The sequence below is a fragment of the Malaya genurostris genome, chromosome 3 (genome assembly GCF_030247185.1).
Source record: "Malaya genurostris strain Urasoe2022 chromosome 3, Malgen_1.1, whole genome shotgun sequence".
In the NCBI taxonomy this organism is placed as follows: domain Eukaryota; kingdom Metazoa; phylum Arthropoda; class Insecta; order Diptera; family Culicidae; genus Malaya; species Malaya genurostris.
The window spans coordinates 133,653,406-133,678,155 of NC_080572.1; the positions used below are offsets into that span (position 1 = coordinate 133,653,406).

The window sequence follows — 24,750 nt, forward strand, 5'->3', positions numbered from 1 at the left end:
CTGATCAACAATCTCTTGCTACTGCCTCTTTGTCATAAAAATGCTTATGAAATCATTTTTTCACATAATTGCTCAAGATTTTTCCTCTGAGGATTATTTGATAACGAAAGGCTGTTTATCATCATAACTACATTCGTACTTCAGAATAACGATTCAATTGATATAAATATTGTAAATTTATTTTAATCGCCTTGGATTAACAGTCTTCTCAATATACATTTAGAATACGTACATTGATTGTAATTTCTTCGTCAATTCAGATCGATGTTACCTCCCTTTGTTAATAATATTTATTCCCCCTCCCTCTTGTTAACATTTTTAGTGACCCTTACTTAGTTGCTAGAAATAGGCTGCACTCGTCAAGAAGTAACATTTTTTCGTAGAATCCGATCAATTTTACCTTACACTTCCTATGTTTTGGGCACTTGCTACACTCCGTCTCCCTTAATAATCTCCTTTCATATAAAAGTCGTATCTGTACCTTCTCCTTCTAGTCTAAGTCACCCCTTCCCCTTGTTTGTCGATAAATAAGATTAAGTTATGGTCGATAATGAAAACAATTTAAACATTACACCCCCCCTTCAATGAGACCCGTTCTCTATCCAACACCCTCCCCCCTTCCCTCTCAAAAATGCGTTCAGGATCATCTGAATTGCAAATAGTATCTGTACTTAGCAAGAGGCATTGTTTTTTGGAAAATTCTACCAATTTCACATTCAACTTCCTTTTTAAGGGGCCCTCTTATATCCACTTCCATATATACCCTTAAGACCATATTTGAGTTTAAAAAACCTGTTTTAATCCACCAACATCATAAGTATTACTGTAGAATTCGCTAAAACAACTGTTCATTGAATAGGAATAGGAAAGCTTGTTCGGACCTAATCTAACAAAATCTAGAAATCCTGTTTACCCTGTAGTTCCGGAACCGGAAGTAGTATCTATAAAACATTTAGGAATTCCGTATGAAACTGTAAGACTTTTCCTTTGAACCTATAAGTTTGTGAAAATCGATGTGGCCACATTGAAAGAAAGCGAGTGAGACCCACTTTCAGTTTTTAATCACCATTTCCAATTCTTCCAAAGCCGGATTCTGATGACCGGTAAAGCCGAAGTTGGTTTGTTTGCCAGCAACAAATATGATCTACAAATTGGAACAGTTTTGAACCTAGTTAAACCTAGACCTACTATCTCATGCTTTATTTCGATTAAACCAATTACACGAAATCTAACATACGAAGCGAACCTGCGAAAATCGCATATTTTTTCAAATAAATTTGAATTCGATGACATTCGTTTATTCTTTCGGTCGCACTTATCATATAATAGCTAAAATTTTTATCAATCACAGCACCGTCTTTTACCAATATCACACACAATTAGCAGACATCCGTAACCGTTTCGATTCCTTCATAGCATGTACGAAATAGAACAAAGCACGCATCGTTCGTTTTGTGTTTTCTTCTTCTTGCGGTGTTGTACATATTGGCAATCTATATGGTGATTTAAAAACTTTGACACTCCTCGTCCTGTAACTGCGGAACCGGAAGTTGGATCTTGATGAAATTTCACAGTATTTTTAAAGATAATATGAGCTTCAATTCAGATTATGATTTGTGAAAATCGGTCAAGCATCGCAGAGAAATCGAAGTGAGTTCTACTTTTGGAGTTTTTCTTCACCACATTCGGTGCTTCCGGAATAGGAAAGGGGGGGACCAGTAGTGCCGAAATAAGTTTTTATGTCCACAAACTAATAAGCTCTACAAGCTAGAAGAATTTATCAGACAGTTTTAGGGGATTTGTACCTGTTTTTGCCCATCGTTTGTGAAAAACTACTAATGAAATTGGTAATTTTCCACTTATCACGTTCTATAAATTTTTAGGAAACTATAAGACCTTTCATTTGAATCTTAGATTGTAAAAATCGGTTGAGCTGTTTCTGAGAAAAACGGATGCACACTTTTTCTCTAATTTTCCGCCGTCTCCGAGAAAAGTGAGTGCATATTTTTGTTACATACATACACACATACACACATGGACGGACACACACACGGACGGACACACACAGCCATTTGCTCAGTTCGTCGAGCTGAGTCGAATGGTAAATGACATTCGGCCCTCCGGGCCTCGGTAAAAAAGTCGGTTTTCACAGTGATTGCATAGCCTTTCTATATGAGAAAGGCAAAACGCACAGATATGTAGGTCTTCAAAAAGCATAGATTCTCTTTAAATTGGATAAATTTCGTCTTTCCACCCCCATATGGTCTTATCCAAGGTATGTTATAGACGTTTGGTACCCACCGTCGAAAGTTTTGAGCGTATGCATACAGCAACCAAGTAGTGGTCCGAATCTATATTCGCACTGCGGTAGGTGCTTGATTTGACATTTTTGATGTCCGAGAAAAAATTTCCGTCGATCAAAACGTGGTCGATTTGGTTTTCGGTGTTTTGGTCAGGTACCATTCCCTTCCTAGTGTAAACTAATTTTGAGACCGATGTCATCGGGTGGTACATTTACACCATGGGTGATATGGAATTCTCAAACATTGCGAACGTGAAATAAAGACAGTCTTGATCTAGCAATTAAAGGAGATAGTTCATTTTGTTTAGCGGTCCGAAACACCATTTGTCGTACGCCAGATCTATTAGTCGTTGAGTTTGGTCGTGAAGTTAGTCGAAAGTTCGTTGGGCCAATAGTAAAGATTGGCCAAGTTGGAAAGTCGGATAATCATTTACAAACTGTAGACAAGATAGACAATCGAACGAGGTGGAAAACTAATTGTGATCGTAGATGAAAGCTCAAGGGCGAAAGTAATCATTAGACTTCCGAGAGGCAAGAATACCGCGTGGTCCTAGCGAAGCACATGGTTTGCTAGAGGATGTGCTAATTAGTGATAGTAAGTGACTTTAAATTAGTTTGTTCAGGCTCTGTGTCAGACTATGACCAGTACGAAAGCGGTAGTGAATACGGAAAGATGGACGATAGTTCGAGAGATTGTCGATTTATAACTGCGGAAGAAGAACGAGATGTCTCGGGACAGTGAGCAGGAGGTCGCCATTTTGAGAGCAGAGTAGGAAGCACAAGCCGCCGAAATTGAACGGTTGCAACAACATTTGACTATCGCGACAAGGGAACGAACGTATAAGGTCAGTAAATTCAACCCGAAAGACGCGAAATGCTTGTCGACGCCAAAATGGATTTAGGAAATCGAATTTACGACAGTTCATTATGATTGGAATGATGCGACTAAGTTACACTGTGCTCTTCTTAATTTGGAAGGATCAGCTAAACTGTGGTGGTCGGGCGTACAAGATATCACTCCTACCTGGACAGTATTCTCGCAGAAATTATTTCGTGCACATCCAACCGCACACAATTTGATTTACTACCACAACCAGATGACTAATCGTCGGAAAAGAAGAGATAATTATATCGAAGAATATGTTTACTCTCAGGTTGCTTTGGGTAGGCGAGCGGGCTAAGGCGAAGTTGGGTGAGTTCGTACAATTAGGAGGCAAAATTGAAACAATAGAGGAATTGATAACGCAATTGAAATGGATGGAGAGTATGATAGATACGTCATCGCAACCGAGTCCGAATCGACTCACCGAAAAGAGGAAGTAAAAAGTTATTACTTGCTATCGATGTAACAGATCGGGTCATAGAGCAATCACGTGTCCGATAGTTACTGAGAGACGATGTTATAATTGTAGTATTAGTGGTTATATGGCGAAAAATTGCTCCAATATTAAGCCACCAGTGCCGGGACCTGCAAATGGTGGAAGAGAATAATTTCGTTAGAACCGTCGAATTGGGAGAATTGAAATTGAACGCCTTGATTGACTGGGGTGTTAAGTGTCTACTATTCAAAGTCGGTTCGCGGACAAAGTTGGAAAAAGTGAAGTGACTAATACAACACTGATCGGATTTGAAGGCAAAAAAGTGACTGTGGACAAACTAGTGAGAGCGAATGTGCAACTGGATGAAATTGAAATTCCAGTGAAGTTAAATGTAATACTCAATTGGGTGCAAAATACGGCAATAATTTTGCGACGTGATATGCTCAACCAGGAGGGTATAGTCATAGTGAATCGGAATGGAAAAGTAGAATTTTGGCGTGATATTGATCACAAGGCAGATGCTGCGGAAAATAGGCAGAGCATGATAGAGTTGCAGCGTAAGTATGAATCGATGTTTACTATTGACAGTCGGGTGAAGTATTCAAATATTTCAGCTGATGATTTGAACGTGGAAGGTCCTAAATATGAAATTCTAATGCCAGATAGTGAATCGGTACCGTTCATGCTTTGCTAAAAGTATGAACGAACTGAGTGTTTCGAAAGAAGTGGAGATGAAGATAGTTTCGAGTGATAAAGATCCAGTGTATGAAAAACCACATAGGCTCGAATATGTCAGAGATGTCATTTTACGAAATTTAGTGGAAGAACTGATAGAAGCTGGTATTGTGGAAGAGTCGAATTCGCCGTATAGTAGTCAAGTAGTAATGGTGCCGAAAAAGGACGGTTCATTCCGAATGGCAGTGGATTATAGACTACTGAATAAAAAGACAGTGAAAGGTCGTTCCCTATGCCGGACATCGAATGGTGCCTAAACAAGTTTAGTGGAGCCGAATTTTTAATCACGGTCGACCTTTATTCAGAATGCTATCAGATACCCGTTGCCGAAGACAGTCAAGCGTGTACTGCATTTTCGACTCGGGATGGCGATTACCATTTTCTTCAGATGCCATTTGGGCTGGCCAATGGTTGTTCCGTTTTCCAGCGTGCCATGAATCAATTAACCGGGAAGCTTAGAAAGGAAGGGATTGTTACATATATCGATGATCTGGTTATCGGTGGAAAGTACGTAAAAGAAGTGTTGGAGAAGTTCGAAAAGCTTTTGGAGGTGCTCCAGGAGAGCGGTTTTACCTCCAATCTTAAGAAGTCACTTTGAGCTTTGAGGTGTATAAACAAGTAATCCGACCTGGTGCGATGAAGACACGAGCTGTGAAAGAATTTCCGGTGCCGGAGAGTGTGCTACAAGTTCAACAATTTCTGGGATTAGCCGGGTTTTTTCGAAGGTTTATCCCACAGTTCAGCATAGTGGCAGCACCGCTTTTCATACTACTCAAGAAAGATATATCTTTTATATGGAAAAGTGAACAAATGATTGCGTTTGAAAAGCTGAAGAGTACGTTGAGTGATAGGCCGTTGCTGATGCCGTTTGATCCAAATCGTGCATATGGATCACATGGGTGTGGATTCCCCAAGTTTGTGGTAGTCCGAGCAGTACGATCTACAAAAACGGCAGTGTTGAACTTTTTAAATGAAGTGACTGGTATATTTGGTACACCAAGTCGCATAGTGACGGACAGAGGTACAGCGTTCACGGCAAAGTTATTCGAGGAATATTGTCGAATTAATACTATCACTCATATTAAGACAGCGGTGGGATCCCGGAGAGCGAACGGTCAAGCCGAGAGAGCCAACCGAACGTTGCTCAATTCGTTGTATGGTTAGTGAAAACGATGTCCGTTGGGATGAGCAATTGCCGAAGATCCAGTGGTCAAGGACGTCGGTATTGTCCGAGTACGTCGGTATTGTCCTACAAGTCACGGGACGTGCACCAAAAATTCATCATTTTGGCTCTACATGAAGAGGATAGGAATTTTCTAAATAATCCACAAGATAAGAGCCAGCAAGCGGTACAAGCTATTAGGAATAGACAACAACTACAGAAGTGATATTTCGATGAGCGTCGTAAAAAACCAAACTGTTATCAGGTGAGTGATATGGTTTTAGTAGACAGAGACCTAACGGCGATGGGACATAGTCGCAAGCTGGAGGCTAAATACAAGGGCCCGTGTGTGGTGAAAGCTGTATTAAATAATGACCGCTACGAGTTGGAGGATTTACCTGGAGGGCGCAGTTCCAACCGAATCAGAACAACAGTGTATGCAACCGATCGTATCAAGCGTTGGTGTCAATTAGCGAATATCGATTAAGTTAATGATTTTTGGAAGATGGACAGGAGGGTGAATAGATTGGTTGATGTGGAATTTGATATTTACATTTTTAAAATCCTTTGTAAACCATAGTATCTAATTTGAAATCGGCTAAATCTGGGTGTCCGGTTGTAAACTAATTTTGAGACCGATGTCATCGGGTTGGTAATCATTTATATTAAACCCGTACAATTACACCATGTTTGATATGGAGTTCTTAAACATTGCGAACGTGAAATAAAGACAGTCTTGATCTCGCAATTAAACGAGATAGTTCATTTTGTTTAGCGGTCCGAAATACCACTTGTCGTACGCCAGATCCATTAGTCGTTGAGTTTGGTCGTGAAGTCAGTCGAAAGTTCGTTGGGCCAACAGTAAAGGTTGGCCAAGTTGGAAAGTCGGATAATCATTTACACTAGGTACCTTCCTACCATTCCTCGGGAGGCCGCCAAGTTAACACATCGTTGGCCGTTGTTGTTCGATGCGGCATGCAGGCTATTCGGCTCGATTACCGATCGGTACATTGCCTTTCTTCCTACCTGTGCAACTATATTCCAAGTTTCCAGTCGTAGTCTTTATTTTGTCGCGTAGGTCTGTGCCGATTGTTCCTGGTCACATTCTCTACTGTAATAATTGAAGCAAATATTTTACGGGTGGCTTATTAGCCCTACGCCAACCCCCTGTCTCGCCGGAAGATCATTGTGCTTGTTCTGTTTAACGTCCCAATTAGCACTAGTACGATCCCGTTGATGGCATGGCCACCTTGGATTTAGCTGGACGGGATACAGCATTTCATACTCAGCCGCTGGATACCAGAACAGACGCTGTTTGAAGCAGCTCCTAACATAGAGTACAGACGCTCCGACATTCTCCTAGAAGGACCCCCTTATCTGTCACAGGCATGGCAAAAACACAGACCCGTTCTGCACGGTACTCACCTTCACTCGTGAGCACACCACCAGGAGTATTAAATGCTACGCGTCATATCCGTGTTGAATAATAAACACCGAACGCTGCAGAAAAATCACCCGTAGCGGTGGTCGTGTATTTGCCAAACAACGATGCTTGGAATTTCGGGTAGCACTGAAGTCGAGTGTTCATAACTTCGGCAAACACCGAAGCCGAGTGTTTCCGATTTTGCCTTATACGTTGCGTGTACTATAAGCGCCTATAGCGCCACGGTATGACGAAAAATGCGTTTGAATGATTAAATGAATGAATTCAATTGATTGACAATACAACCAACGCATGGGTGCTCTTCGGTGCCTTTGCGAAATTCAAAACACTCGGCTCCGGTGTTTACCGAAACTGAAAACACGCGGTTTCGGTGTACGCCGAAGCTTGAAACACCTGTGCCCAGGCGCGTACACAGGGGGGGGGGGGGGGGGGTTTAGGGGTTCAACCATTGTGATATAAATTGTACATTGTACATTGTCAAACATTGTGATATAAATAAAACAGCGCCACGAGCACCGTGGCTTCGGATATTGCGTTTCGTGTTTCTTTTTGTGCACTGGCACGCATTGGCATTCTCAATACACGCGGTGGCGGTGGTTGTATGAAGCACGCAGTGCAGTGCAGTGTTTGGTCATGCCTACTCTGTCAGCATACAATCAAGGTACCGGGGCTGGTTACCCGATCTTTCCTTTCTGTACCCCAGCCGGCACCGCGGGGAGGTAGGGATAGGAGTTACTGGACAAGAGGCTAAGAGTCACTTTGGGGCCTGATTTACGCGTGGTCCAGTCGTTTACCAACCAATTGTGAAAATAATGTCAACCACTTTTCTCGGAGTTGGCTGAACCGATTTTCACAAACTTAGAATCAAATGAAAGTCCTGTGAAAATAATGCACCGAAACTGTGAAACGGAGATGGCTGAATCATTTTTGTATTGTCATTCAAATCATGTAACTTTAGATATTTATTGAGCAGAACCGGTAGCACTAAAATGCGTAGAACAAAGAACGGCCTGCTTTCTAACGACTAGGAAACTCTTGAATTGCTTACAACGCATCGCTGAAGTAAAAGTAATAAACAGTATTACTTGTGCGGCGATGTTTTTCCGCCTCGCGCAAGGGAAACAAATAACTTCGATTCAACTTGCCATCGCCGTAGAATGAGCGATGCTCACCAAACAAAATTTCCTTCTCCAACATAAAACCTAAATCAAATTCCGTAGATGTAACTGTCAATTTTCAAGACTTTTCGTTAAAAACTACACTCACACAAGCATAAATTATAATTTGAACAAAACCAAAAACCGAAAAATAAATCGAGCAATTCAATGTCTAACTCCGAAGGCGTAGCGTACTTTTCCTTTATCCGAATCCGAAAACTCCGAGCCCGTCTCATGTCACACTAGGTAAAACTTATTGATAGCTTAAATCTACGAAGAACTTCATGTAAGCAATTAAAATTTATGTGAAAATTTATTTCTAACCTACATTTTCCTTGAATAGAGTTAGAAGTTTGCACTAGGTGCGGGAGACGGCGTAATATTATAAAAGGTATACCCATTTGCGTGACCAAAATTACAATTATTACTAAAACTCAATATAAATTAATAATAAATTACAGCTTAAAACTAAAACTAACTATAACGGTGGTTTGATTTGGTAAGGAATTCCGGAATTTCCACGTGCCTCGCGTTCTTGTTCTTCGGAACACTGACTATTTATTATCTATTTATCTATTTCTTTATTATTTATTTATCTATTTCTTTCCATTCGACCTGGATTGATCTCAATGCACAGTGGTCCGGATTCACAATTTAGAGGGACAAAAACATTTGTGACTTAGCCTTATACTTTAGAGCTATGATGTCTGCAGAACAAATGATCAGTGAAAGATAAGCCATATTTTGAAGCATATGGTATTAGGGCTATTATTAGGGTGATTCAAAAATTATTTTCCGTATGTGTTGAGATAGCGGACTGCCCCTTCGGCAAAATTGTAGAAAAACTTATATCAAGCAACTTTGCCGAAAACACTATTGTAGTATCTCTAACGGTTTTAGTGTTACCGCTATTTTAATAGAGCATATTAAGTTGTTCCTAGAAAAATCAGATTTTTGCTCTAGCTTTCTTAATTTTCACTTCTCGTTTTTGGTGGCTTTGAATATCTTCTAGAGTTTATTGAAACCAATTTTTTGATGACTAGCGCATTCAGGTAGCCGAACCGAAGTTATGAGCAAAACTAGTTCAAAAACAGGTAATTTATAAACTGCTATATCTAACATTGGAGCAAATGAAAATAAATCTGTTTCTTTCATTTGATAGGAAATACTTTCGAGCATGTTTATAAAAAAAATGGCGAAGGAGATATTTTTTTTAATTGTGTTCAAACATTGGATTTTTTCATTGAAAAATGCTCTTTTATGTAAGACATTTATTAGCTATATACCTTATGATAAAAAAAGAACCGGAATTTTATTAAAAACGCAAAATTTCAATTTTTAATAAATTTCTTTATTATCGCCTTCAAACTACTCTCCTCCTGCAGCAATACATGCATGCCAACGCTTGATCCAATTTTCCATACAAGTGTTATAAACCGCCGAAGGCATGGCCTTTAGTTCACGCAGCGAATTCTCTTTTATGGTCTCTATGGTCTCAAAACGCGTTCCCCGCAATGGCAATTTGAGTCTGAGGAAGAGGAAAAAGTCACACGGGGTCATATCTGGAGAGTACGGTGCTTGCTTGATGATATTGGTTGAGGTTTTGGCCAAAAATCATCTCTTTGGTCACATCAACACGACGATGTTTTTGAATGAAATTCAGCTTTTTTGGCACCAGCCCAGAAGCGACGCGCTTCAAACCCAAAACATCATTTAAAATGTGTTCGGCTGATCCATAAGAGATGCCCAACAACACAGCAATCTCTCTAATCGGTACAGAACGATTTTGCAACACGATTTGCTTCGCCGATTCAATGTTTTCTTCAGTAACGGATGTTGTTGGGCGGCCAGGGATCTCAACATGATCCAAGCTTGTACGACCACCTTTGAAGCGTTTATACCACTCGTATGCCTGCGTTTTTCCTAGACACGATTCACCAAAGGCTTTTTCTAACATTTTCAACGTTTCGAAACACTTAAATCCATTTGCAACACAAAATTTGATGCACGCACGATGTTCTAAATTTTCATCCATTTTACAATCGCCTCACGAAAATTTTTCAACTTCTTTGTATAGACTAATATAACTAATCGTACGATATGCGTCAAAATTTGACAGAATGTGAATAATAGTGTTGCCAACGTTGAGAGAATAAAAGTTTACCGATTGGACAAGCGCGGGAATTTTAAAATGAAAATTCCGAAAATATATATATATATATATATATATATATATATATATATATATATATATATATATATATATATATATATATATATATATATATATATATATATATATATATATATATATATATATATATATATATATATATATATATATGTATATATATATATATATATATATATATATATATATATATATATATATATATATATATATATACAGTGTTGGTGATTGCTGAAAATTTGACAGAAGCTGCTCGATTTTTATCTATATGGTATACAACATTTTCAATCCGGTAGAAGATGCTACAAGAATTCGAGTCTCTCAATGCATGAACCTCGAGAGAATTTTTCTACATTTCTTCGCTCCACTTCATACTCTGAGTATTTCATGGCCCTTAAAAAAAAATTCAGTCTGATAATGATCGCCGCTGTGTGGAATTTACCAAGAGAGAATCGCAAGTTGACAATTATCGCTGAAAATCGAATCGATGATTCGACTCGATGATTCTCATACTAGGTTGCAATATTTAAAAACCCTTGTGTGGAGCATTCACATACATTTTCATAGACACAAATTATACAAAGGTTATATGCACATAGTTAGAATAAGCGGCAATAGTAAAATGATTCTATCGCAATTATCCACTGCCCATACAGAATCGGATCGCGAAACGAGAATAAGCGACCGTTTGTTGCTTCAGAGAGAATCCCCACAGCAGCGTGCTAGCCGTTGATTCTCAGACGGTTCACCGAGAGAAATTCGCTCTCGCACTAGTGTCTATTCTATGTTAAATGTACCACGCCGGTTTTTTTTTGTTGTTGCGATGATTTCCGATTCTCTTTGATGGCAGTGAGCTTTTTTTGATACGATATAAGCCATCCTTGTATATATATATATATATATATATATATATATATATATATATATATATATATATATATATATATATATATATATATATATATATATATATATATATATATATATATATATATATATATATATATATATATATATATATATATATATATATAAATATAACTTACGGTGATGCTGCTCTGAGTAAAACAACGTGTCGAGAGTGGTTTAAACGTTTTAAAAATGGTGATTTCGATGTCGAAGACAAACATGATGGTGGAATAGAATAAACCTTCAAAGATGAATAACAATTTATTATGAGCTCTTTAAACCGGGTGAAACCATCACAGAAGATCGCTACCGAACGCAACTGATGCGCCTTAGTCGCGCGCTAAAAGAAAAGCGGCCACAGTATCAAGAGCGACATGGCACAGTCATCCTCCAACACTACAATGCTCAGCCTCACGTCGCAAAAGTGGTCAAAAAGTACCTGGAAACGCTGAAATGGGAAGTAAGATGTATTTATGATCAGATAACGAAGGTTCGAGCTAATCGGGAACGAGCTAATTTACCATCTCATGCGAATTTTATCAGAGCAAAGGATTACGTTCAAAATCTCCTTTCTAGATCTAGCAGAAGTTCGACGATTTCCTGCATTGACTACGTGCAGGTTTGTACAGCTCACAAACTTTATTAGATCAGAACCTCTCGAAATAATATCTGTTTTGCCCCATGAACATGAGCATTTACATCACAGCCCGTTATAAGCGGTAAACCACATTTGCAGCAGTATGATACAATCTTTTTTAAGTCTTCGCTCGGTGAAGGTTAGTTATGGGGCAAATATGCTGAACAATAGACATATTTCCTAACTATACCATCGATTCCGCCCGCACCAGGATTGTCTCAGCATTGACTGAATGCAACACAATGGGACGCACCGCAAATTATACTCTCCTGCTTCAGCCAGGCCACTGCAGCGATCGACAGCCGTACCGGTCCTGAGGGCAGGTGCGGAGATGGGGGCTTCCAAACTACTCGCCCGGGTAAGTATCCATTCGTTTCTAGTATTGCAAGCGCTGAATCGTGTTCTAGTTCCAGTTTGGAGTCATCAATCCTCCGGCCGCTGGGACGCACCGAAGTTGGTATGATGGAAGCCTCTTACCCCCCGCCTCAGTCGTGCCACTGCAGCCAGCGTTCGACAGTCGCCCCGGCCCTGAGTGCTAGAGCGGAGATGAGGTCTTGCAATCAGCCACTGCCGGCAAGTACAATAGTACCTTGTACAGTTCAAGCATTCACTACCTTCCTGATTCCAGCACAAATCGGTCTCATTCGCGCTCTCAGCCAGTTTTATCAAACATCTTATTGTATTATCAGAATGTTAGAAGGCAACGTACGAAGATTTGTTTACTGCAGCTTCTGATGTGGAATATGATGTAATTGTGTTAACTGAAACGTGGCTGAATAGTGAAATTAATTCACTTCAATAGGGATCCAGTTAATGCTGAAAAAAAACGCGGCGGTGGTGTGCTTATTGCTGTCTCCAACCGGCTTTCGTCCAAACGTAAATCTGTTCTGAATCATGCTCTTGAACAGCTTTGGGTAAACATTCGCAGCCATAATACTGACATATGTGTAGGTGTGATATATATCCCCCCGATTTTGCCGATAACGTTGAAGTTATTCAAAGTCATATTGATTCCGCACTTGACATCGCTCAATCTATAGATCCTAGCACAGTGCATTTACTGTTTGGGGACTATAACCAACCTGGTCTAGTTTGGATGGAAACTTATTCCAGTTTTGCTATCCCTGATCCATCTGGATCAACCTGGACAAGGCCGAACGTTTCCTTGCTGAATGGAATGACGCTACTGAACATGGTGCAAAAAAACCTGTTACTAACATGCGCAACCGTACGCTAGACCTGCTTTTCGTAAACGAGGAAATTTCAAGGAATTGCATCACTGCTGAAGCAGCCGTTGACGCAAATCATTCTCCGCTTTCTGTTACTTTGACTTGTCCAAAAAAACACTGTTACTAACATGCGCAACCGTACGCTAGACCTGATTTTCGTAAACGAGGAAATTTCAAGGAATTGCATCACTGCTGAAGCAGCCGTTGACGCAAATCATTCTCCGCTTTCTGTTACTTTGACTTGTCCTCGGCTTGTGCGGTTTGACGATGTGTCTGAAGATACGCTGTTCAACTTTTCGAAGACTGACTTTCCCGATCTCAATAATGCACTGTGTGTTATCGACTGGGATTCTCTACTGGATAATGCTGCTGACGTGGATACAGCTGTAGACAAATTTTCCTGTGCTTTGCGTGACCTTTTCTTAGTACATGTTCCCGCACCCTGCCCTCGTCCAAAACCAACTTGGGGCAATAGAAACCTACGTGAAAAAAAAGGTTACGAGCAACTGCACTTCGACACTATTCCAATCGACGAAACCCAATAACAATGAGGGATTTTGCTCAAGCTAGTAACAATTATCGGTCGTACAACCGCTATCTCTACTCTAAGCACGTACAAAAAACTCAATCCAATCTGAAACGAAATCTGAAGAAATTTTGGCTTCTTGTTAATAGCAAATGCAAAGAAAACGGACTTCCTTCCTTGAAAATGAAACATCGAACACTCTAAGAGGCACCTGCAACTTATTCGCACAACACTTCTCGAGAGTATTCAATACAGACTCGCTTAATTCAACTTAGATGGAACGATGCCTTTAAAACGTTCCATATAATGTGATAAATATTGAAAACATTCGATTTTCTGATGAGGATATTATGGCGGCAATAAGTAAGTTGAATTGATGTTCAAGAGCATTGTGTGCGCCCCTCAAATTAATTTTCAACCAATCATTGTCGCAGTCACGGTTTCCTACATGCTGGAAAAAATCGTAGATGTTCCCGATATTCAAAACAGGAAGCAAACAAAATATTGCAAATTACCGAGGTATAACTTCTCTCTGTGCTGGATCAAAGCTGTTGGAGATTTCAGTGGAAAACCAGGCAGATCTACAATCACTAACTTGACACAATTTTGTTCCCTTTGTATTAATAACATTGAAACTGGATCACATATAGATACAATATATACGGACCTGAAAGCAGCGTTTGACCGTGTAGATCATACGCTGTTGATTGCGAAACTGGAGCGTCTAGGTGCATCGTCTAGTTTCTCTCAGTGGCTTAAATCATATCTTGTAGGCCGAGTTTTATCAGTGAAACTAGGAAATGTCGAGTCACAAAACTTCATTAACGAATCAGGTGTCCCTCAAGGAAGCATTCGGACCATTGCTGTTTTCATTATTTATTAATGACATTTCTTTTGTTATTCCACCAGGATGCAGACTTGTGTATGCGGACGATTTGAAACTGTTTCTTGTTGTGCAATCGACAGCTGATTATATGGAACTTCAGCAGCACCTAAACAATTTTTGTGAATGGTGCAATGGAGTTTTTAGTGGAGTGGGAAAATCCCGTTTAAAATTCATCAAATGCGCGTAAAAACCCATCATCTTTTTAACATTTTACATATTTGTTTACATAATTACAATTCAAAAGCATTAGCCTAACGAATAAAGGCACAAACATTGTCCAGTGCTAAAAAATAATTAAGTTCTACTTAAAATCTATTTGAGTTTCTTAAGCTTATTCTTGAAAACAACACTAGATAAACAAAAGTCAAAACGGTTTACACACTATTGAAAACACTGCACATTGCCCTAATCGGTTCGTTCTGACCATGTTCTGTTCTTCGTAAGTCGAGTCGCAAGAATTCCGCGCTCTTAGCGTTCTTGGAGGGACATTAATACATATTTGCGAGAGAATCTCGGGAGCATCAATTTGTCCATTCAGTAATTTCGCTATAAATACTGCTCTGAGTATATTTCGTCGTTTGTTTAGTGTGTCCATGTCGAGCAAACGACACCGTTCAATGTATGGTGGAAGCTCTGACGGATTACGCCATGGAAGAGATCTAAGAGCAAATCGCAGGAATCGTGATTGTACTGCTTCAATTCTATTGATCCAAACACTGGCGTAAGGACACCAAATATGCACTGCGGCTTCAAGGGTAGTCCGTACTAACGCGTTATATAACGCTCGCCAGCAGTATGGATCAGTGAACTCTTTGGCGATCCTCATGATGAAACCTAGGTTTTTATTTGCCTGAACAATTATATGCGAGTAGTGATGTCTGAAGGAGAGCTGAGAATCAAGAAGCACACCCAGATATATGAAAACAGTTACTCTTTCAAGTGTTTCCCCAGAAATAGTGTAGTTTCAGACTATCGGGCTTTTCTTGTGTATGAAAGAAATCACAGAGCATTTGGACACACTTATAGTTGAGGTTGAGATTGCACCATTCACAAAAATTGTTTAGGTGCTGCTCAAGTTCCATATAATCAGCTGTCGGTTGCACAACAAGAAACAGTTTCAAATCGTCCGCATACACAAGTCTGCATCCTGGTGGAATGAAACAAGAAATGTCATTAATAAATAATGAAAACAGTAATGGTCCGAGATTGCTTCCTTGAGGAACACCTGATTCGTTAATGAAGTTTTGTGACTCGACATTTCCTAGCTTCACTGATAAAACTCGGCCTACGAGATATGATTTAAGCCACTGAGAGAAACTAGACGATGCACCTAGACGCTCCAGTTTCGCAATCAACAGCGTATGATCTACACGGTCAAACGCTGTTTTCAGGTCCGTATATATTGTATCTATCTGTGTTCCAGTTTCAATGTTATTAATACAAAGGGAACAAAATTGTGTCAAGTTAGTGATTGTAGATCTGCCTGGTTTTCCACTAAAATCTCCAACAGCTTTGATCCAGCACAGAGAGAAGTTATACCTCGGTAATTTGCAATATTTTGTTTGCTTCCTGTTTTGAATATCGGGAACATCTACGATTTTTTCCAGCATGTAGGTAACCGTGGCTACGACAATTATTGGTTGAAAATTAATCTGAGGGGCGCACACAATGCTCTTGAACATCAATTCAACTTTCTTATTGCCGCCATAATATCCTCATCAGAAAATCGAATGTTTGCAATATTTTTCACATTATATGGAACGTTTTGAAGGCATCGTTCCACCTAAGTTGAATTAACCGAGTCTGTATTGAATACTCTCGAAAAGTGTTGTGCGAATAAGTTGCAGGTGCCTCTTAGATGTTCGATGTTTCATTTTCAAGGAACATGCTGGAAGGAAGTCCGTTTACTTTGCATTTGCTATTAACAGGCCAAAATTTCTTCAGATTTCGTTTCAGATTGGATTGAGTTTTTTGTGCGTGCTTAGAGTAGAGATAGCGGTTGTACGACCGATAATTGTTACTAGCTTGAGCAAAATCCCTCAATGTTATTGGGTTTCGTCGATTAGAATAGTGCCGAAGTGAAGTTGCTCGTAACCTTTTAAGCTCACGTAGGTTTCTATTGCACGAAGGTGGTTTTAGACGAGGGCAGGGTGCGAGAACATATACTGAGAAAAGGCCCGCAAAACACAGGAAATTTGTCCACAGCGGTATCCACGACAGCAGCATTATCCAGTAGAGAATCCCAGTCGATAACACACAGTGCATTATTGAGTCCGGAAAAGTCAATCTTCGAAAAGTTGAACAGCGTATCTTCAGACACATCGTCAAACCGCACAAGCCGAGGACAAGTCAAAGTAACAGAAAGCGGAGAATGATTTGCGTCAACGGCTGCTTCAGCAGTGATGCAATTCCTTGAAATTTCCTCGTTTACGAAAAGCAGGTCTAGCGTACGGTTGCGCATGTTAGTAACAGGTTTTTTTGCACCATGTTCAGTAGCGTCATTCCATTCAGCAAGGAAACGTTCGGCCTTGTCCAGGTTGATCCAGATGGATCAGGGATAGCAAAACTGGAATAAGTTTCCATCCAAACTAGACCAGGTTGGTTATAGTCCCCAAACAGTAAATGCACTGTGCTAGGATCTATAGATTGAGCGATGTCAAGTGCGGAATCAATATGACTTTGAATAACTTCAACGTTGTCGGCAAAATCGGGGGATATATGCCACACCTACACATATGTCAGTATTATGGCTGCGAATGTTTACCCAAAGCTGTTCAAGAGCATGATTCAGAACAGATTTACGTTTGGAGGAAAGCTGGTTGGAGACAGCAATAAGCACACCACAGCCGCGTTTGTTTTTTCAAGCATTTACTGGATCCCTATCGTTACGGTACACCGTGTACATCGAGCCAAATAATTGAAGTGAATTAATTTCACTATTCAGCCACATTTCAGTTAACACAATTACATCATATTCGACATCAGAAGCTGCAGTAAACAAATCGTCAATCTTCGTACGTAGCCCTCTAATATTCTGATAATACAATAAGATGTTTGATAAAACAGGCTGAGAGCGCGAACGAGACCGATTTGTGCTGGAATCAGGAAGGTAGTGAATGCTTGAACTGCACAAGGTACTATTGTACTTGCCGGCAGTGGCTGATTGCAAGACCTCATCTCCGCTCTAGCACTCAGGGCCGGGGCGACTGTCGAACGCTGGCTGCAGTGGCACGATTGAGGCGGGGGGTCAGAGGCTTCCATTATACCAACTTTGGTGCGTCCCAGCGACCGAAGGATTGATGACACCAAACTGGAACTAGAACACGATTCAGCACTTGAAATACTGGAAACGAATGGATACTTACCCAGGCTAGTAGTTTGGAAGCCCCCATCTCCGCACCTGCCCTCAGGACCGGGACGGCAGTCGAACGCTGCAATGGCACGACTGAGGCAGGAGAGTCAGAGGCTTCCATAGTATAATTTACGGTGCGTCCCAGTGTGCTGCATTCAGTCAATGCTGAGATAATCCTGGTGCGGGCGGAATTGATGGTATAGTTAAAAAATATGTCTATTGTTCAGCATATTTGCCCCATAACTAACCTTCACCGAGCGATGTCTTTAAAAAGATTGTATCATACTGCTGCAAATGTGGTTTACCGCTTATAATGGGCTGTGATGTAAATGCTCATGCTCATGGGGCAAAACTGATATTAACTCAAGAGGTTCTGATCTAATGAAGTTTGTGAGCTGTACAAACCTGCATGTAGTCAATACCGGAAATCGTCCAACTTCTGCTAGATCTAGAAGAGAGGAGATTTTGAATGTAATCCTTTTCTCTGATAGATTTTCGCATGAGATGGTAAATTCTCTCGTCCCCGATAAGCTCGAACCTTCGTTATCTGATCATAAATACATCTTTTTCTGTTACTTGAACGGTAAATTTGACTAATTAACAGGATCTGAGTGTTTAGTAGAATATTTATGATAGAATAAAATTTTTTTTAACCGTTGAATTCTACTATAAGTATATCACGTCACTGCATCCAAACATGCTAGCTACTAGCGCAGATTGCACACTTGCGCTCAGACAAAGGAATTTTTACCAGATTTAAATCTGAAAATGTCAAAGTGTCTACTGCAGATTGTTTGGCATCCTTTATGGAGTGCCGAGTTTACTTCTGCTCATACATACTGCGAATCGTTCTGCATTCTTCCGGGAATGCAGAATGGTGTCGATTTTGTAAAATCTCTAAATCCTCTCGAGGGTTGGAGGTTTTATTAACTGTGCATTTTGGCACCTGTGGATCGTTCAGCATCCTTTCGGGGATGCAGAACGATTTGTTTCTTTATGTTTTGTGCTGTTTTCCCACGTCACCCACTTCACAATTCCCTTTCGTGTTCCTTTTATCCTTCCCTTTCCATAAGGAAATTGATGAGAAGCTACGGCAAAGCACAAATCTCCAAATAACTAGGGAAACGTGTCACTTGAGCCAATTAGTTATGATTCCTGATGAAAATAGTGAAAGTACATCGTTTGTAACTCCTCAAGGTTCTGTTAAGAGGAAGATTACCTAAAAAGACACCATTACACTTTCAAAAATCCCCGTATTAAATCTAAAAAGCCATATTTAAAACTAAAAACTGTGCCTCCTGGTTTGTCAAATTTACAAACCAATCCAGAAACTAGCACAAAAAAGACAATATTCCAATGGGCTCCGATTCACAGCCACCTACAGGATTACTGAAGTTTTCGGGAATGGTACAATGGATTTTCGCTGCATTCAATATTTCTAAACCCCTAAAGACCCTCATAACGGCATTTATCCCTATAGCTAGAACTTTTTTGAAGCAGTTATCTGCTCAATGGCCAGTTCTCTCAGGTTTTTTTCATCATTTTATGGATAATTGATCATCCGCCACAAATTATTCAATCACTGTCCTGCAGTGGAATTGTCGGAGCATCATGCCAAAACTAGATTCATTTCAATTTTTATTGCATGGTCAAAAATGTGATGTATTTGCTTTGTGCAAAACATGGCTTACATCAAACATAGCTTTAAATTTTAATGATTTTAACGTAATGGCCCTTATTACCGTTCTTACTCCACTTTCACATTCACTTCACTTACATGTCACTTCACTTGATTTTCCCTATTACCAGTATCACGCATAGTGAAGTGATCACTGTAGTGGAAAAAACTCATTTTTTCAACGAAATGTTGGTGGCGTAATGTTCATAATGACATCAAGTTCATCCAAATAATTACTTTTGTCTTTGAAGCGACTTCCGTATTAAGGTAGCGCTTCGCCGTGGTCACGGGAGTTCGCTGCCTATCCCGGGGTTTCACGCACTTTACCCAAAATTGTGAGAAAACGGGGAAGAAAACGCAAATTCCAAGAACATACGATTCTAGATAATTAATTTTTCTATCGATTCGTATATAAATTGTGCCTGATAAGCATTTTTATCGAAAGATTTCGTGCGAGTTATAAAAATAAATGAGTTTTTCCTTATTCTTTCGCACGCACACAATGTCAACGCATGCATTGGGGCGTGCAAAATGCTACATGCGGTGGACGCTAACAACATTTCTTTTGTTTTCGTTGTCCGTTCTCTCTGCGTAAACGTTGAATATAGATGAGTAGAAAATGTAAGTAAGTGTTACTACTTTGTAAAATAATTTCTATTCATGTTTCAGTAGAACCAGAAATCAGTAAAGATTTTCATCGCTATTAGCTTTGACGCTTTGTTGAAAACGTAGCACATCCCTACATATGCGAGTTGTTTATAGCGAGAAAAGGAAAAAGAAAACCAAATTTTAACAAAACTCGCACGAAATCTTGCGAAAGAGAAGCTCTCAAACTGATATTTTTCGCCAAATGCATAGTAAAATCATTTACCTATAATCGTATGTTTTTGATTTTTCGTGAATCGGGTTAGTATTTTAGAAATTTGCAATTTAGGGTGAAATTTCGGCGACAAAGCAAGAGGAAGCAGTGAGTTGTCTTGCTTCGACCTGACCACGGCGAAGCGCTACCTTAAGGACCTAAATTCACTTCACTCGATTTTCACCGTGAAGTGATACCGATAATAAGGGTCACAATCACTTCACTTGGTTTTCACCGTGTAGTGATACCAGTAATAAGGGTCAATATGTCTGCTATTCCTTTTATTGATTAAACATTCCTTCAATTGCTAGTATAGAATAGGAAAAGACATTTGTATAGCTTCGGTATATATTCCTCCAAGAGCACAAGTTAGACAGCGACAGCTTAATGAAATAGTCGAAGCCCTCACTGCTCCACGATTCATTCTGGGAGATTTCATTTCGCACGGAATGATGTGGGGTTCCGTTTACAATGATAACAGATCATCTTTCATATATAATATTTACGACCATTTTAAAATGACACCAATCAATATAGGTTGCATGACACGAATCCCAAGACCTCCTGCACGTCCAAGTGCATTAGATTTATCTCTGCTATACTTCAATTCGACTACATTGCACCTGGAAAGTATTTCCTGATTTGCATAGTAGCGATCATTCACCAATCATCATCTCAATTAGCAGTAACAAAGGCATTGCTAATTCAGTTATCATTCCATATGGATTGACAAAAAATATTGACTGGATTAAATACCAAAGTAATATTTCAAGTGTCTTAAATTCGATGGATGAGCTCCCCCCACTTGAAGAATATGACTTCCTCGTTTGTTCTATTCTGGAGGCCGCAGAACAAGCCCAAACCAAATGATTTCTTTTATGACCAAACCCTTGGTGGGACAAAGAGTGCTCAGATGCTAAACACGCGAAACAAAATGCTTTCAAGACGTTTTTAAATCGAAAAGGAGGAACTCCTCAGACTTCTTGGTTTTAGAAACCAAGTACAAGAGCATACTTCGAGCCAAGAAATGTAGCTATTGGAGACATTTTGTCGAAGTTTTGTCAAGAGAAACCTCAATGAGCACTCTTTGGAATACAGCCAGACGAATGAGGAATCGTAACGTAGGAATTGAGAGTGAGGAATACTCGAACCGATGAATATTTGACTTTGCTAGAAAAGCTTGCCCAGATTTTCCATCTACGCAGAACATTATTGGGGAGTCTACTCTAAATAATGGTTCCCATGGTAGCCCCTTGTCTATGATGGAATTTTCTATAGCACTCTTGTCTTGTAACAGTAACGCTTCTGGGCTGGACAGAATTTAATTCAACTTGGTGAAGTATCTTCTCGGACTCACAAAAAGACGTTTGTTGGAATTGCTTATTAAGTTTCTTGAACAAAATATTGTTCCACCCGACTGGTGGCAAGTGGAAGTTATCGCCATTCAAAAGCCGGGGAAACCAGCTTCCAACCACAACTCATATAGATCCATTGCAATTTTTTATATTCATTAAAATAATTTTTTTAAAAGGCACACTGCTTAAGCTCTATGAGGCCAAGGGCATTTTCTAATTTTAACTATCGATTAACTTAAAACTAGGATGGTATCATTATGTAATGTCGTATTCCGATCGCAATGGTCGATTCTGTCAAATTCAGTCTGCAGCTGGCGAACGGCAGTGGACGATGGATAGAATATAACACGAGAGTCCTCCAGACAACGTTGATACGTATCTTTGGGTCCGCAGGAAACACCCCCAGGCTACGAAGATCCGGCGGGTGGCCCGCATGTTGATCATTGAAACCCATTGCAATGTTTTCCGGCATAAGATAATTGTTCGAAAAAATGTTCTTCGACTTCTCGACACTTAGGTAGAAATAAAGGGACAAATGATTGCCTTGCATTACATTCGTCTGACATTCAAATTGCCTTCGCTCAAAAACAACAGATGGCATCTGTATTTTCAGACATTAAAGAAGCATTTGATTCAGTTTCCATTGATGTTCTTCCAGACAAGCTCCACCAACATGGACTCCCAGCGGTTTTAAATAATTATTTGCACAACCTTTTGTCGGAGAAGCGCATGTATTTTTCACATGGCGATTTGGTAACATTCATAATTAGCTACAAGGGTCTCCCACAAGGCTCATGCCTCAGTACACTCCTCTACCATTTTTACGTGAACGACATTGACAGCTGTCTAGTAACCCCATGCACAATAAGACAATCGGCAGATGATGGCGTAGTTTCAGTTACTGTACCCAAAGCTGTTGGTCTGCAAAAAACCATTGCAAGATACCTTAGATAACTTCATTTGGGTATCGAATTCTCTGCGGAGAAAACAGAGCTGGTCGTCTTTTCAAGAAAGCATGATACCGCGCAGCTCCAGCTCCATATGATGGAAAGAATCATCGCGCAGATTCTGAGTTTCAAATACCTCGGGGTGTGGTTTGATTCCAAATGCACGTGGGAAGGACACATAAGGTATCTGATAACAAAATGCTAACCAAATGCTTGGTGGGGTGTTCATCCGAAAGATCTAATAAAATTATAATCGAAAACGATACCTTCAGTGATGGAATATGGATGCGTTTGCTAAGACAATGAGTCTTTAAGTTCTGGCTGGAGTTCTTCCATTGAAAGATCGCTTTTGGGAGCTTTCGTCACGTCTGCTAATAAGATGTGAGGTACTGAATCCCCTGGTTATTAATAACTTCGAAAGACTAGTTTACCTTCAATCTCAAACAAGATTCATGACAGTATATTTTAACCATATGTCACAGGAAATCAACCCTTCAAGATATATTCCTATTCGTGTCAGCCTCCTAAATGTCCCTGACTCAACGTTATTTTTCGACACATCCCTGCAGCGCGATGTGCTTGGAATCCCGGATTACCTACGCTCGATCGAAATCCCAAAAATATTTTCAAATAAGTTCAGGCATATTGACTCTGAGAAAATGTTTCGCACGGACGGATCTCGAATTGAAGAGACTACTGGGTTTGGTATGTTCAACAATAATGTTTCGGTCTCATTTTGGCTTCAAGAACCTGCATCTGTTTATATAGCAGAATTAGCAGCAGTTCATTTATTTATTTATTTATTTGGAGCAGGGAAAAGCCCACTGGAGTTGATACTTAATAAGAATCTCTCTCCAGTAGGCATAAAACCTCCTCATCTTTTGTACCAACAGATAATTACATCCAAATGATACTTTAATTAATTATAATAAAATACAAGGTACACTTACAAACTAACATAATATACATAGAACTCACAAACTTAAATACAAATATACGAATTATAAGTAATGTCATTCTTAGGTCAAGTTCTTGAAAAATACTATAAATGAGCGTCTGAGAGTAGTACGAGACAGATTAAAATCGAAAATAGTATAACAACGATTAAATATACGAATCATGCTTGATACAGGTTCGTTCTTCGCATAAATCGTTCTAGCAAACTGGGGAACAAGAAAAGGGTTATTCCGGAGAGTTCTACGTCTGATATTTATATCGAGTTGTCCGAGAAGGCTGGAGCAGTCGATGTTTCCCAAGATTAAATCGGTAACAAACATTGCGTCGATCACTAAGCAACTCAAGTCCAATGAGATTACATCTAAGTTCGTATCTGGGAAGGTTATGGGGGTCTCGCCAAGGCAGCTGACGTAAGGCAAAACGGATGAATTTATGCTGCACAGCTTCAATGCGTTGTACCCCGTTATGGTAATAAGGTGACCACACAACTGCAGAAAACTCGAGAACAGAGCGAACCAGGGCAATATATAATGCTTTCAAGCAGTGTATGTTACTGAATGATTTCGTCATTCGGAAGATGAATCCGAGTGATCATTATAGTATGAGTGCAATCGTCACCTTATCTCCAAACCAATTTTTCCTCTTCACAGATAGTCTGAGTGCAATTGAAGCCATTCGATCAAACATTGCTGGCAAGAATGAACCGTTTTTCTTGGACAAAATAAAACAGTGTCTGAACGACATATTGAATAATAATCATCAAATCACTATATTTTGGGTCCCAACTCATTGCTTCATTCCAGACAATAAAAGAGAGCCAAACGTGGTGGTATTGAGGGTGAAATTTATGAGCGACCGATTGCTTTCAACGAATTCTATAGTGCGTCTCGCCAAAGAACACTTGCCAGCTTCTTGGGATAGAGATGATCTGGGTCGGTAGATGCACTCAGTTATTCCTAAAATATCGACAAAGGCATGGTTCAGAGGACTAGGTGTGAGTAGGGACTTCTTTCGTGTGATGTTCAGACTCATGTCCAATCACTACACGTCAGATGCACATCTCCTTCGAATTTTACGTTCCTAGACTAATCATTGTGCTTGTGGC

General features: G+C 39.8%; 1 protein-coding gene across 4 annotated transcripts in view; it reads left to right on the top strand.

The window, feature by feature from the left end:
- Positions 1–24,750, top strand: part of LOC131437280 (myotubularin-related protein 10) — a 271,863-nt gene that overhangs the window by 25,691 nt on the left and 221,422 nt on the right. The gene's annotated exons all lie outside the window — the stretch shown is intronic.